This window comes from Physeter macrocephalus, chromosome 10 (genome assembly GCF_002837175.3).
Source record: "Physeter macrocephalus isolate SW-GA chromosome 10, ASM283717v5, whole genome shotgun sequence".
NCBI lineage: Eukaryota > Metazoa > Chordata > Mammalia > Artiodactyla > Physeteridae > Physeter > Physeter macrocephalus.
In genome coordinates, this window is record NC_041223.1 from 44320430 (window position 1) to 44337404 (window position 16975).

At 39.7% G+C, this 16975-nt stretch overlaps 1 protein-coding gene across 10 annotated transcripts in view; it reads right to left on the reverse strand.

Moving 5' to 3' along the window:
• Positions 1 to 16975, reverse strand: part of DCBLD1 (discoidin, CUB and LCCL domain containing 1) — a 271285-nt gene that overhangs the window by 148020 nt on the left and 106290 nt on the right. The gene's annotated exons all lie outside the window — the stretch shown is intronic.

Below are 16975 nucleotides of genomic sequence, written 5' to 3' on the forward strand. Positions count from 1 at the left end.
TTTTTTTGGTTCTTCTTTCTCTAATTGCTTTAGGTGTAAGGTTAGGTTGTTTATTTGAGATGTTTCTTGAATCTTGAGGTAGGATTGTATTGCTATACACTTCCCTCTTAGAACTGCTTTTGCTGCATCCCATAGGTGTTGGGTCATCGTGTTTTCATTGTCATTTGTTTCTAGGTATTTTTTGATCTCCTCTTTGATTTCTTCAGTGATCTCTTGGTTATTTAGTAGTGTATTGTTTAGCCTCCATGTATTTCTACTTTTTACAGTTTTTTTCCTGTAATTGATATCTAGTCTCATAGCATTGTGGTTGGAAAAGGTACTTGATATGATTTCAATTTTCTTAAATTTACCAAGGCTTGATTTGTGACCCAAGATATGATCTATCCTGGAGAATATTCCATGAACACCTGAGAAGAAACTGTATTCTATTGTTTTGGGGTGGAATGTCCTATAAATATCAATTAAGTCCATCTTGTTTAATATATCATTTAAAGCTTGTGTTTCCTTATTTATTTTCATTTTGGATGATCTGTCCATTGGTGAAAGTGGGATGTTAAAGTCCCCTACTATGATTGTGTTACTGTCGATTTCCCCTTTTATTGCTGTTAGCATTTGCCTTATGTACTAAGGTGCTCCTATGTTGGGTGCATAAATATTTACAATTGTTATATCGTCTTCTTGGATTGATCCCTTGATCATTATGTAGTGTCCTTTTTTGTCTCCTGTAATAATCTTTATTTTAAAGTCTAATTTGGGGGCTTCCCTGGTGGCACAGTGGTTGAGTGTCCGCCTGCCGATGCAGGGGATATGGGTTCGTGCCCCGGTCCGGGAGGATCCCACATGCCATGGAGCGGCTGGACCCATGAGCCATGGCCACTGAGCCTGCGCGTCTGGAGCCTGTGCTCCGCAACGGGAGAGGCCACAGCAGTGAGAGGCCTGCGTACCGCAAAAAAAGAAAAAAAAAAAAGAAAAAAAGAAAGTCTATTTTTTCTGACATGAGAATTGTTACTCCAGCTTTCTTTTGATTTCCATTTGCATGGAATATCTTTTTCCATCCCGTCACTTTTAGTTTGTATGTGTCCCTAGGTCTGAAGTGGGTCTCTTGTAGACAGCATATATATGGGTCTTGTTTTTGTATCCATTCAGCCAGTCTATGTTTTTTGGTTGGAGCATTTAATCCATTTCCATTTAAGGTAGTCATCAATATGTATGTTCCTAGTATGATTTTCTTAATTGTTTTGGGTTTGTTATTGTAGGTCTTTTCCTTCTTTTGTGTTTCCTGTCTAGAGAAGTTCCTTTAGCATTTGTTGTAAAGCTGGTTTGGTGGTGCTGAATTCTCTTACCTTTTGCTTGTCTGTAAAGGTTTTAATTTCCCTCTCGAATCTGAATGAGATCCTTGCTGGTAGAGTAATCTTGGTAGTAGGTTTTTCCCTTTCATCACTTTAATTATGTCCTGCTACTCCCTTCTCGCTTGCAGAGTTTCTGCTGAAAGATCAGCTGTTAACCTTACGGGGATTCCCTTGTATGTTACTTGTTGTTTTTCCCTTGCTGCTTTTGATATTTTTTCTTTGTATTTAATTTTTGCTAGTTTGATTAATATATGTCTTGGCGTGTTTGTCTTTGGATTTATCCTGTTTTTTCTTTATTCTGCTCTGCAGTAGTTATTTCCACTATTTTATCTTCCAGGTCACTTGTCCCTTCTTCTCCGTCTGTTATTCTACTATTGATTCCTTCTAGAGAATTTTTAATTTAATTTCTTGTGTTGTTCATCATTGATTGTTTGCTCTTTAGTTCTTCTAGGTCTTTGTTACACGGTTATTGTATTTTCTCCATTCTATTTCCAAGATTTTGGACCATCTTTACTATCATAACTCTGAATTATTTTTCAGGTAAACTGCCTATTTCCTCTTTATTTGTTTGGTCTGGTGGGTCTTTACCTTGCTCTTTCATCTGCTGTGTATTTCTCTGTCTTCTCATTTTGCTGACCTTACTGTGTTTGGAATCTCCTTTTTGCAGGCTGCAGGTTCGCAGTTCCCGTTGTTTTTGGTGTCTGCCCCCAGTGGGTAAGGTTGGTTCAGTAGGTTGTGTAGGCCTCCTGATGGAGGGGACTGGTGCCTGTGTTCTGGTGGATGAGGCTGGATTTCATCTTTCTGGTGGGCAGGACCATGTCCGGTGGTGTGTTTTGGGGTGTCTGTGACCTTATTATGATTTTACGCAGCCTCTCTGCTAATGGGAGGCATTGTGTTCCTGTCTTGCTAGTTGTTGGGCATAGAGTGTCCAGCACTGTAGGTTGCTGGTCGTTGAGTGGAGCTGCATCTTGGCATTGAGATGGAGATCTCTGGGAAAGCTTTTGCCATTTGATATTACATGGAGCTGGGAGGTCTCTGGTGGACCAACGTCCTGAATTCGGCTCTACCACCTCACAGGCACAGGCCTGACACCTGGCCAGAGCACCAAGACCCTGTCAGCCACACAGCTCAGAGGAAAAGGGAGAAATACATAAATAAATTAAATTAAATTAAATTAAATTAAAAAGTTATTAAAATAAAAAATAATTATTAAAAATAAAAAAAATTAAAAGGTAATAAAAAAGGAAAAAAAGAAATAAAGAAGAGAGCAGGGGCTTCCCTGGTGGCACAGTGGTTGAGAATCTGCCTGCTAATGCAGGGGACACGGGTTTGAGCCCTGGTCTGGGAAGATCCCACATGCCGCGGGGCAACTAGTCCCGTGAGCCACAACTACTGAGCCTGCGCGACTGGAGCAACTAGAGAAAACCCTCGCACAGAAACGAAGACCCAACACAGCCCTAAATAAATAAATAAATAAATAAATAGGAAAAAAAAAGTCAGATGAGCAACCTTAATCCCACAAAAAAAAAAAAAAAAAAGAGAGCAGCAAACCAAAAAACAAATCCACCAATGATAACAAGCACTAAAAACTATACTAAAATAGAAACAAACAACAACAAAAACCGACAAACAGAACCCTAGGACAAATGGTGAAACAAAGCTATACAGAGAAAATCACACACAGAAGCATACACATAGACACTCACAAAAAGAGAAAAAGGAAAAATATATATATATTGTTGCTCCCAAAGTTCACCGCCTCAATTTTAGGATGATTTGTTGTCTATTCAGGCATTCCACAGATGCAGGGTACATCAAGTTGATTGTGGAGATTTAATCCATTGCTCCTGAGGCTGCTGGGAGAGATTTCCCTTTCTCTTCTTTGTTCGCACAGCTCCCGGGGTTCAGCTTTGGATTTGGCCCCGCCTCTGAGTGTAGGTCACCTGAGGGCATCTGTTCTTCGCTCAGACAGGACGAGGTTAAAGGAGCGGCTGATTAGGCGGCTCTGGCTCACTCAGGCTGGGGGTAGGGAGGGGTAAGGATGCGGGGTGAGCCTGCGGCGGCAGAGGCCAGCGTGCCGTTGCACCACCCTAGGCGCACCGTGTGTTCTCCCGGGGAAGTTGTCCCTGGATCTTGGGACCCTGGCAGTGGCGGGCTGTAGAGGCTCCCGGGAGGGGAGGTGTGAATAGTGACCTGTGCTTGCTCACAGGCTTCTTGGTGGCAGCAGCAGCACCTTAACGTCTCATGCCCGTCTCTGGGGTCCATGCTGATAGCCGTGGCTCGCGCCCGTCTCTGGAGCTCATTTAGGCGGTGCTCTGAATCCCCTCTCCCTGCGCACCCGAAACAATGGTCTCTTGCCTCTTCGCCAGTTCCAGACTTTTTCCTGGACTCCCTCCCGGCTAGCTGTGGCGCACTAGCCCCTGATCAGGCTGTGCTCACGCCGCCAACCCCAGTCCTCTCCCTGGGATCCGACCGAAGGCCAAGCCTCAGCTCCCAGCACCGCCCCCCCACCGCCCCTCCCAGTGGGTGGGCAGAGAATCCTCTCAGGCTGGTGAGTGCTGGTCGGCACCGATCCTCTGTGCAGGAATCTCTCCGCTTTGCCTCCCGCACTCCTGTGGCTGTGCTCTCCATGGCTCCGAAGCTTCCCCGCTGCCCCCCATCTCTGCCCGCGAAGGGCCTTCCTAGCATGTGGAAACTTTTCTTCCTTCACAGCTCCCTCCACTGGTGCAGGTCCCATCCCTATTCTTTTGTCTCTGTCTCTTTTGCCCTACCCAGGTACGTGGGGAGTTTCTTGCATTTTGGGAGGTCTGAGGTCTTCTGTCAGCGTTCAGTAGGTGTTTTGTAGGAGTTGTTCCACATGTAGATGTATTTCTGATGTATTTGTAGGGAGGGAGGTGATCTCCACGTCTTACTCTTTCGCCATCTTGAAGGTGTCCCCACCAAGTCCTTTTCTAAAGCCAATGAAGCATGTAAGAGTTTTAAACAAAAGAAATATCTGTAATGTAAACCATTATTTTGAGGGCTCTATTGGTTTACAGAATGTTGTGAATTTGCAACATGTATATTTTCTGTTATGTAATAGTAGACTTTGATCAGAAACACACAGTTAGAGACTTCCCTGGCTGTCCAGTGGTTAAGACTTCGCCTTCCAGTGCAGGGTGTGCAGGTTCGATCCCTGGTCGGGGAGCTAAGATCCCACATGCCTCATGGCCAAAAAACCAAAACATAAAACAGAAGCAATATTGTAACAAATTCAATAAAGACTTTAAAAATCGTCCACAAAAAAAACACACAAAAAAACCACACAGTTAAATAGTAACCTGTAATAAATTTATATTACATATGTAGCTGGGTTTGCAGATTCTCTGTCCAACTTAGAATGATAATAATGACTTTTAATTTCTTCAGTTCCATTTTGAGGAAACTGTGACTATGTTTGACAACTTGGGCTGGCAATAACGTTTCCAACAAGGCTAGAAACACACATTTTCCAGTGTCTGTACTCTGATCTCTACAGTCCTCATATTCACTCAGACGCTTAAATCTTCATGTACATTGAATTAGAAGGAATCAGTATGAATATGATAAGACATCTTTATAATGCAGAGTAGAAATTTGCTGGGAATTATTTATCTATCACATAAACTCCAGAAGCTAAACATAAAATTTTAAATTATTTTTCTGCTTAAAATACAGTATGTGATTATTGTAAAAATGTAAAACATTCCAGAAGTAAAGGACAGAATTAAGGTTTTTTGTCTTCCTAATTCCTTTTCCTCACTCACACCAGAAAACCACTGTTATGTTTTTGTGTGAGTTCCTCAAGAATTTCCAAAACTGAGCTTTGATTTTGCCACAAGAACATCACTGTTTAAGTACAATTATTATTTTGTGACTATATTGACATCACATGAATAAAATTTTTAAATGCAGATAAAATTTTGTTTACTATATGTAAACTTATGATAGGAACTTTGAGGAATCACTTCACAGTATTAGGTGTGATTCATGTTAGATTCCATTCTTTAGAACAGGAAGAGCTGGTTAGGCCTGTTTCTCTTGTCTCCCACAATCTTTTCCTGGCCCAATCCAACTTTATCTCAAATTGTTATATATCCAGTAAAAACTTGCTTTCACACTATTAGTATATTTTACTTTTAATAGTTCTTGGATAAATTACTTTTTTGCTTCTTTTCTTTGTAGGAAAAAAGTCAGCTAGTATAGGCACTGGTAGCTTAAACTCTGCTGAAAGCAATAGCTGCCTCTGTCAAAGCAAGAAAAGCTTTTGGGACAGTTAATACCAAGTTCTTTGCATCCTGGATAGATACAAAAGCTTAACAATTTGTAATTTTACACTTTCCAGCGCATTAAAGAGGTAGATAATTGATCTCTGTTGATTTGCAACCAAAATTCTTGGCATATCAAATGGGTGAATATAAGTAGGAGAGTAATTCTCAATTTTATATTTCCAATTATTAATGCTTACTTAAAGAGACAAAATACTTATTAAATAAATGGATAAATTGCTTTTAAATTAATGGATAAATACATGGCTTTAACAAAGATGTGGTAATATTTTCTCATAATTGATTAGCCAAATGGTTCTAAGGCCATTCATTAATTTATTCACTCATTTGTTGTTTGGTTAGTATATCCAGCCATCTATCCATCTATCTTTCCATCTAGAGAGGTTAAGTGACTTGGTGAAAGTCACACAGCTAGTTAGTGGCAGGGACACATGATAATTTGACATGAGCTGATTTGATATGGGGTCATTTTAGAATTCTAAAACATAAATTATTGAACTTCTATTTGTTCTTACTTGATTTATTTTTATTTACTTTAAATTAATGAATATATTTATCTGCTTAACAAAGGAAACGAATTTTCACTTGACATTCTAGTGCATGGCTTAGTTGACTATAGGTTTTCTAACAATGTTAACCTTACTTGAGTGGGTATAGAGAAGACAGGTGATGATGGGAGGGATATTTGGACCATAGTGTGATACCCTAGTCTCCATTCCACACTGTTCAGAAAAATCCACAATTCAATTTTTATCATTTCTTTCAGTACTCAGTAACACGTATGTTATACTCAAAGCTATCAAATGCTTCTGTAATGTTGGTTTTGGCCAAACTTTTTGCAGAGAACAGATTTTTAAAAAATTTATCTTCACTGCCTTAATGATTATAAAAATAATAGAGGTATAAAAAAATCCAGAAAAATAGAAATAAAGCAGAAAGAGCCTTGAAATGGGGCATGGTTAGGGAAGGATAAGAGTCAGGGATATCTGTAATAAAAAATAATGTGGCCACTATAAAAAAAAACAAAAGAAAATAAGTTTTGGTGAGGATGTGGAGAAATTGGAACTCTTTTGCACTGTTATTAAGAATGCAAAATGGTGCAGCTGCTATGAAAAGAAGTATGGAGTTTCTTAAAAAAAAAAAAACAACAACAAAACTAGAATCACCATATGTTCCAGCAATCCCACTTCTGGGTATGTATCCAAAAGAATTGAAAATAGGATCTTGAAGAATATTTGCACATCCATGTTCATTATAGCATTATTCACAATAGCCAAGAGATGGAAGCAACAGAAGTGTCCATCCACAGGTAAGTAAATAAAACGTGACATGATAGAGGTGGTAATGCTACAGTGGAAATCATATTGCAAGATATAAATGTATCAATCAAATCAACACATTGTATACCTTAAACTCACCACAATATTATATGTCAATTATATCTCCATTAAAAAAGGGAAAACGTGGTATATATTGTACATATAATAAAATAATGTTTAGTTCTTAAAAAGAAGGAAATTCTGTCATATGCCACAGAAGGTATGAAACTTGAGGACACTATGCTTAGTGAAGTAAGACATCACAAAAGGACAAATACATGATTTCACATAAATGAGGTATCTAAAGTAGTCAAACTCTGAGAAGCAGAGAGCAGAATGCTTGTTGCCAGGAGTTAGTGGGGAAGGGGAAAAGGAGAGTCGTTGTTTTATGGAGTTTGAGTTTTGCAAGACGAAAATTTTTACAGATCTGTTGCACAACAATGTGCATATAGTTAGCACTTAGAAATGGTTAAGATGGTAAATTTTATGTTACGTGCTTTTTTTTTTTTTAACCACAATAAAAAAATAGAACCCAGATGTCTTAAAACAAACAAACCCCAGTGATTATATTTTGATCGAGGGTAAGTATTCTGTCTTAGTAGTTCTGGGGCTGGGACTAGAGTTCTGCAGCTTTCTAACCTGTGAGATCAGATCTGTGTCACTCTGCCACGTTGTCTCTTGGGCTAGGGATACAGATGTTTCCCAGAGAAGCTCCGTCATCCCTGTGAGGAGCCCCAGGACAGCAGAGTGCTGCAGGGGAATCAGCCCCGGGTTCAGACTACTCTCTGCAGTGGGTAGGTCACTGAATCTCCCAGCCTCGATTTCCTTGTCTACACCTGTGCATAAATATCTGTTTTGCTCTGTAGTGAGGATTAACCGTCGAGCCTTGTTAGCAAAGCATTGTAGCTATTTTGACTGCCACCTTCAGGCCTTTCTAGTTTGATTTTCAGGGCCTCTCTGTCAGCAACCCAGATTCTCAGTACTCTGAACCGGCAATGCAGGGGCAAGCTCCTGGGTACAAACCTTAATGAGCTCAGAAGGGTGGCATTGTGTTCCAGAGCAATGCAATTCTGGAATGCAATGCCAGAGCAACCAACAACAGGCAAGTTATCTGAATGGACCTTTGAAATCTGTTATAAAGGTAAGCAACCATCCCTAAAAGAAATGTCAGAGACACAGCTTTCAAAATCATCATTCATATCAGAAGAGTGCTTATACTGCCTATTCTATCAAACAGGAAGTTATTATGTAAACTTCAGGATCTATTGAGAAACTGTAAGTGGGACGTGCCTGGCCTTCTGTGGAAGACAGTAAATGGCATTAACTAATTAGTGACCGATCCCCCCCACATATTAGGCAATATGATTTAGAGAATGTATTATTTAACCCAGACAATATATCCAGTTTTTGAGGAAAGCAGCTTTCATAGCCCTAGATATATATCTTACGCCTCAAAGATCCTCTGCCACAAGTGGATTGCAGTCCTGGAGGGCTCTTATTAATATTACTATTTTTTCTTCATTTTTTTATTGGAGTAAAATTGCTTTACAATGTTGTGTTAGTTTCTGCTGTACAGTGAATCGAATCAGCTATATGTATACATATATCCCCTTCCTCTTGGACCTCCCTCCTACCCCACCCCCCATCCCCCATGTAGGTCGTGACAGAGCACTGACCTGAGCGCCCTGTGCTGTACAGCAGGTTCCCACTAGCTATCTGTTTTACACATGGTAGGGTATATATGTCAATCCTAATCTCCCAATTCGTCTCACCCTTCCTTGCCCCCGCTGTGTCCACATGTCCGTTCTCTACGTCTACGTTAATATTAATTCTCTAAGTCTCTTGTTAATATTAAAAACAACATTAAAAACAAAAATGACTCTGTTTAATCAATCTAATTATAGTTATTCAGTGGTTATTTTTTAATTTTTTCGGTACGCGGGCCTCTCGCTGTTGTGGCCTCTCCCGTTGTGGAGCACAGGCTCCGGACGCGCAGGCTCAGCGGCCATGGCTCACGGGCCCAGCCGCTCTGCGGCATGTGGGATCTTCCCGGACCGGGGCACGAACCCGTGTCCCCTACATCGGCAGGCGGGCTCTCAACCACTGTGCCACCAGGGAAGCCCTCAGTGGTTATTTTTACAAGAGTTGTAGAAGTGGGCATTTAGAATCTCAAAACAGAAGTTCACAGACAGAGCAGGATAAGAATTAAAACATATGATACCTTCTCTCTTAGAGAATTAGATAGAATTAGAGAGAATTAGATAGTCACTCTTTACCTATTCAAATTTCAGCAATGTCATGATAAATATCTGAGTCAACATGGGCAAACAAAAGACAAGTAAGATTAGGACCGAAGACTCCTAGAAGAAAACAAAGTCCAGCATGAAGAACCCTTAGAGATCAGATTGCTTTTTATTCCATGGACATTGTGACCTGACATTAAAAAAGAGAGAGAGAGAGAGAGAGAGAATATATGTCACTAGATTCATATTTAGTTTTTTTTTTTTTTCTCCTTTGCTAATTATTTTTACTCAGCTGTTGAGTCTATAGCGCTGCTTTATTAACTGGAGGTGAACATTGGCGTGGTGCATCCCTTAGAAACTATAACGGAATTGCTCAGTAATTTCTCAGTAATTTCAGTGTTGTCTTTTTGTCATGCAAAAGAAAGTAGCCCATACTTCCCTTTACACCTACTTTAATGATGTGAACAAACAGTTTCCAAATTCCAAGTCTGTTGTTGTTTGTAGTAAAGATTAGGACCGAAGACTCCTAGAAGAAAACAAAGTCCAGCATGAAGAACCCTTAGAGATCAGATTGCTTTTTATTCCATGGACATTGTGACCTGACATTAAAAAAGAGAGAGAGAGAGAGAGAGAGAGAATATATGTCACTAGATTCATATTTAGTTTTTTTTTTTTTTCTCCTTTGCTAATTATTTTTACTCAGCTGTTGAGTCTATAGCGCTGCTTTATTAACTGGAGGTGAACATTGGCGTGGTGCATCCCTTAGAAACTATAACGGAATTGCTCAGTAATTTCTCAGTAATTTCAGTGTTGTCTTTTTGTCATGCAAAAGAAAGTAGCCCATACTTCCCTTTACACCTACTTTAATGATGTGAACAAACAGTTTCCAAATTCCAAGTCTGTTGTTGTTTGTAGTAAAAAGTATACATTTTTTTCTAGATTCCTTCTTTAATGAAAATAAGGAAATATAAATTTGTAAATATCATGCCTGCAACATTGGATTTATGCTAATGGAGCCAATGCAAATTGAAGGTCATTGTTTTGGTGCCCATTTCCCAGATAGATAATTGTTAAGAATGTTCAAGAAGGGGGTTTGGCATTCAGTGAAAGGTCAGACTAGAATTACATTTTCTCAGTTTAAGAATTTTAAGACACTCATGTGTCCAGATTTGGTGTTAAGCATGTAAAAGTAATTGATTTCTAAGACTCAAGTATTGAAGCTAGTGAATGATTGACTTAAAAAATAGAGAAGATTCAAGATTATCCTTATAATATCCCTGTCACTCACCTGAATTTCAAAATTCTTAAGTTGAGGAAAAGGAGTGAAGTTACAATCCATAAAATGTCATGGGCATTTATAGTGTCTGAAAATGTGTTTTGTGTTTTTTGGTGGAAAAAAGGTGGAAAACATTGAATTTTGTGGTTTCTAAGTCCCCTAATATTCTAAGATTTTGCCAAAAACAAAAGCACACACACAAAAAAAAGCCTTAAAAAAGGCATGCATTGATAGCCTTTGAAGAGTTTGATTAAATTTGTATTTCTTGTCAGGGCTCCAGGGAGGTTTGGAAACATCAATCGTTAACCATTCGTGTCTGTTTACCGGTATAAAACAAAGCCATTGATCTCACAAGGAGTTGATGGGCGTTAGCATTTCCCCATAAAGATAAAGATTAGGTTTTATTAACATAGCTTTTACTTAAATTCTATTTGGGTTTGTGGGGTGTCACACTGCCACCCTGTGGACATGAGGCTTTTCAGCTTTTAGGGAGGTCTTTTAATTACTAACGAGTACTTTGCCTGAAAATATGCAGGGCTATCGACTGTAATAAACATACCACTCTGGCGGGAGATTTTGATTATGGAGGAGGCTATGCGTGTGTGAGGGCCGGGGATATATGGGAAATCTCTGTACCTTCCTCTTAATTTTACTATGAACCTAAAACTGCTCCAAAAAATACAGTCTTAAAAAAAAAAAAAATCACATGAGAAAAAAAAAAAAAATGCAGGGCAGGGACTTCCCTGGCCGTCCAGTGGTTAAGACTTCGCTTTCCAGTGCAGGCGGCGTGGGTTCGATCCCAGGTCAGGGAGCTTAGAGCCCACATGCCTCGCGGCCAAAAAACAAAAACATAAAACAGAAGCAATGTTGTTAACAAATTCAATAAAGACTTTTAAAATGGTCCACATCAAAAAAATCTTTTAAAAAAATTTTAAAAAACAAAACAATCATTATGAACATTATGGATTGTCATGGAAAAGGCTTGAAACATAATGTTAAAGGGGAAAAAAGCAGGACGTGAAGTTGTTTATATGTTGTGTAAAACAGGTATGCAGTTCTTGGATTGCAAGAGTCAACACTGTGAAAATGACTATACTACCCAAAGCAATCTACAGATTCAATGCAATACCTATCAAACTACCACTGGCATTTTTCACAGAACTAGAACAAAAAAATTCACAATTTGTACAGAAACACAAAAACATAAAACAGAAGCAATGTTGTTAACAAATTCAATAAAGACTTTTAAAATGGTCCACATCAAAAAAATCTTTTAAAAAAATGCAGGGCAAATAGCATCTATTTATCAATCTGTCTACCTAATAGATAGATATGTAATAACTTTAAAATTAATATATGTGAAATTGTGAAATTTTGGGGCATTGTTCACCATGCAGGAATTAAAAGAATAATTGTTTTCTGCTCAAATGAAACTATGTAAAACGATAGTTACTACATAAGCCAGTTTTTAAAAATATAACTATACCATCACCAGAAACCACAAAACTCATCCCAGGAAAGTGGGCTTCTCTTCTGAGCTAAGTCCCAGTCGAGGTTGGCCAACTGTCCTGGTTTGCCTGGAACTAAAAGTTTTCCTAGGATACAGGAATTTCCATGCTAAAACTAGGGAAGTTCTAGGCAAACCAGGAAGAATTGATCCCCCTAAGTATGACTCACATATCACTGTCTTGCCCAGGGATTTTAGCCTTGTTTCTAGTAATTTGTCACAGACCTAGGGGAGCTCACTGTAATCTCTATAGAGTAAAAGGAGAGTATGATGAACTAAAAGTAAACGGAGAAAGTGTCGTGAGCAGCATAATTCATAATAGCCCCAAAGTGGAAGCAATCTCAGTTTGTCATCTGTTGAGCAGATAAATGAAATGTGGTGTATTCATACAATGGATATTATTCAGCAATAAAAAGGAATGAAGTATTGATACAGGGTACAACATGAATAACCCTTGAAGACACTATGCTAAGTAAAAGAAGCCAGGCACAAAAGGCCACGTGTATGATTCCTTTTACATGAAATGTCCAGAATAGGCAAATCCATAGAGACAGAAAGTAGATTAGTGGTTGCCAGGGGCTGGAGGGAGATGGAATGAAGATTGTTAGTGGGCAATGGGTTTCTTTTTTGGATGATGAAATGTTCATAGATTAGATAGTGGTAATGATTGCACAACTCTGTAAATATACTAAAAGCCATTGAATAGCACACTTTAAATGGGTGAATTGTGAGGCATGTGAATCATATTTCAATAAATCTCTTTACAAAAGAAAATAGCTCCTTGGCGTCATGCTTCCACTATAGCAGACTGTCAGCAAACAGGATGATGAATAATATAGAAATATATGAAAAATTAATGTATGTGTAAAAGTTTCCATGATTAACCCCTTTCAGGTCTATAAGCTATGGAATCAATTAACTTCTAAATGACTTGACAGAGTAAGGAAGCCATCAATTTCAGATGCAACTTTGCCTATATAGAGATTTGGAGATTTAGTGTCAAATACATCTATCTGGGTTTGACTCCTGGCTCAAGCACCTAACTGCTTAAGCCTCAGTTTCCTCAGCTGTAAAATGGGTTTGATACCATGTTCACTGAGTTGAGTTGCTGTAAGGACTGAAGGCATGCAGGTCTTGAGTGATCTGGTTGGCCTTCTGAGGCAGGATTGTTGTGGCTGTTCATGCACATCCTACTTTTCCTGTTGTTGTCACCCCAGGTACTGACTAAGTGCTGGGTTGGGTGAATTGCCATTCTGGGTGAAGGAGGGAAAGCCTCCCCTCTTAGGCCACATAGGGCTTTTGTCCTTTGGGAGGTGGCTGTGTGAATATGTGAATATGTTGATGAGCTCCTCAGATCTGCCATTCATCAGAAAGTCAAGTCAGCAGATTGTGACTGGGAGAGCTTTTCATTCCAAGCTCTATGAGAGAGTCAGGGCTCCAGGGTGCATTGGACCTCAAGCAGCTCTGGAGGGTGGATGATGGACAGGGTGTGATAGTCTCAAGACTCTACTTCCCGAAGGACCTGGTCCTATGTTCTTAGACCATTTGTTCTTCCTTCTTCTTGCTTTCCTTCTGGCCAGTCACTAGGCATTATTTTATTTTATGATTCATACTACTATCTTTTGCCTTATATATAAAATGCAATAGTTTCTCTAGTGCTCCAAAGCTTGGGCAATTATCAAAGGTTTTAAGTTTTTAGTAACAAGGTTTTTCAGTTGACTATTTTTCTCAGTATGATTAAATCACCTCTTCTTTTCCTGGCTGTGCTAGACTTGGGCTTCCCAAGGTAGGGGGCCAGTGCCTGTCAGGCACCAGCGCTCATGGGGCTGGCACACAGGACGTGCCTGCTGAATGCTTACGTGAGGTGAGCAAACCACTTAATTTATAACAATGAGTGGGGCTGGGGGGAGAGAATTCTATGCAGTATTTGTCATATCCCTGTATACTCCCTTTCCCCACTCTCCCGAATGGTTTCTTCCCTCAATATTCCCCTCATCCAAAGTCTCTTAGGTGGAGAATCTATGAGAGGAATAAAATTGAATGGCCTTAACGCAGGTGCCATAGACTTGGCATCACTATAAGTTTTGGTTGTGCTTGAATCAGAGGAGTTCTATGGAGTTATAACAATTAGGGGAGTTTGGGTGAGGCATTCCTGGAGAGTAGCTCCTGGCTGAGAGAACTGGTCTTGGTTATAAACAGTTAAATCCAACTCTGGGAAGGAAAGTGAAGAAAGGTGTCTGATGCTTCGGGTGGGGTGGGAGGGTGACAGTGCCAAATCTAGATCCCGTTCTGGTTCCTCCTTCCGTCGGTCGGCAAGAAATCATGCAGAACTCACCTGCAAGGCCTCAAGGGGTGACCTTTTGAGCTAAATCTCAGAGAAGAATGAAGAAAACTCAGGCGAATAGAGAACTGACCTAAGATTAAAGCAGCAGAGGGAAACTACTGATGTTGTATTTCAAATAGGAACCATTTTTTTAGAATTTATTATTGTATTTAATTTTGAAAAAAATTTCCATGAAACCCAATTAAATTTTTCAAAATTAGCATAATTTAAGAGATTCTTTTAATAACAATTAACACTAATATCTGATCCCCCCCCCCACACGCACACACAGAGGGAGGGATCTAAAACCACAGTGAAAGGCTTTTTAATGTATTTGCCTAATAAGTATTTGTTGAACAGGTATTAGGTTGAAGCATGTGAAATTGATGTTCAGATATCAGCCATTTCACATGCTTGAACCTATTGGCTAAAGTAGTTGTTCAAGGAATCAGCTGTGAAAACTCTCCTACTCGCAAGGGATTGATAATCTAGTGTGGAATACAGCCTTTATACAAATAACTAAATAATTAATCAGCAAATCATTACAAGTGTGCCAACTATGAGCAGAAAGAGGGACCCAGGGGACCCTGGAATGAGGGAACCAAAGCTAGTCTTGGAGGGGGTGGGTCACTGGGAAAGTGGTGTGAGGAATGGGTAGGATGAGTCAGATGGAGAAAGGGGTGGGTCTTCCAAGCAGTGGAGACTGATGAGGAAGGCCCATTGGTGAAGGAAAGAACCAGAAGGAGTTCTGGCCAGTTGGAGGTGATGTAGGAGGAGACCACAGGGAGAGAAGCTGAGCAGGTAGGCTGAGGAGACCCTTGTAAACCACATCTGTTTTAGGGATTTTAGATGTTGAACTGTTAAAGGGTAAACTGAGGCACATTAACAATTTTAAGTTTATTTGAGCAAATATAGGTTCTAATTGGGCAGTGCCAAATCAGAATCCATTTGGAGCGAAGTGTTTAGGAGTGCTCTGTCGACAGGAGCTAGGGGAAAGACTTACGCAGAGAAGGTGAGAGAGAAGCAAAGCAAGAAAATTATTTGATGAAGCAGTTGCCTCATTTGGGAAAAGCCTAGCTGGCTGTTCGTGATGGATTGTCCTCAGGTTTTGATTTCTCAACCTCGAGGCATTTACCGGCTTAGGTTTTGGTTTGCTTGCCTAGACCACCACAGCATTAGAGCCAACTCAGTCTAATTCGCTCCTTGTTTAACTAGTTTAACAGTCCTAAGGAAATGGGAAGGCAACAAAGTGTTTTAGGCAGGGGAGCAGCTGATTTTTACACCTTGTGTTGGTATAGAATTAGTCTCAGAGACTGTCTAGTTGACATTTCCAAGTCTGAACAGAATGAAGCATCCAAAGTCTGAATTGGTGTCCAGCAGCCCAAGTCTTAGGAGTGCCAGATCTGTGCACCTGTTCCTCTAGACAGTGTCCACTTGTGATGAGGCCAGTGCTTGTCCTGCGGAGCAGCGAGACAGCTATCTCACCACAGCCCTCACAGCTGGGTCGCTTGAGATTCATTTACAGGCTTTCTTGTTCCTCTGGGAAACTGTGACTATTCAGTTTCCGGAGGAACAGATGGAAGTAAAGATTCAGAAAGGAGGTGGCATAGAAAGACATCATAGTTCTCTTTTACACTTGAAATAAATGGCTTGGGGTGGGTCAGCTGCTGGGGAGTCCCTTTAAAACAATGGAGCCAGGGTTTTGAAGGGACTATTTCAGTGAAAATTCAAGGTAGGTAAAAAAACAACTGAAAAAGTGCAATAATGACTACAGTAGCTGATCTGCTTACAATATTGGAACACACAGCCATGTTGGCTGTAGATAGTGCACCATGTACGGTAAGACTATTTAATATCTGGAGCAAACCTTATGAGTAAATAACAGCCCTGTGCTCCTGAGGCTTAATTAGGACCCATCCTTCCCATGTGATTGGGATAAGCTACTGGAAAAAAAGCTGGAGTTCTTATTTTGAATTTTTGATGTTAAATCTTTTCTTATTTGATACTGATATTCATCACCCATAAACATTTTTGTATCACCTGCAAGGTGCTGGGCTTCATCGTTATCTGTTATCATTTTATATTCTTTTTGTTTTTATTGTTATGTATCACTTTAGAAGCTCTTGACTAAGAATCAGAGTATCAAGTTGAAAATGTCTTGAACAACACAAACATGATCTCATTTAAAGAAGTCTGGAAGTAGGTGGGCCCAGTGTTAATTCAATTTTTCATTGATTTTTATATTAAAACATGTTACAGAGTAAAATGCTAAATCTGTATGAATTTTAAAACCGAAACTAGAGATATAAAGAAAATTTGAGCTCATGAGCAGCTCAAAGCTCAAAACTCAAACCCAAGTCCAGAGATGGACATCATCCCCACTTAACTCATTAATTCTCCTTTGCTGTCAGAGTTCTCCCACGGAGAAGATTCAAAAGCACAGGGCACTGTGATCTTGTGAACATAGTGGTGTTCATGATTAGAATAGGCCGGTGAAGTCTAGCTATTTCACACATGTCAAAGGGATTTAGTTGGATCAACTTTTCATAATTCTAGAGACCAGGGAACAGTCTGATTAGTCAAACTGATTGACCTAATGACATGTTAAGTTCATGAGGACATTTTTAGTTCCCAATAAACCAAAGCTTAGT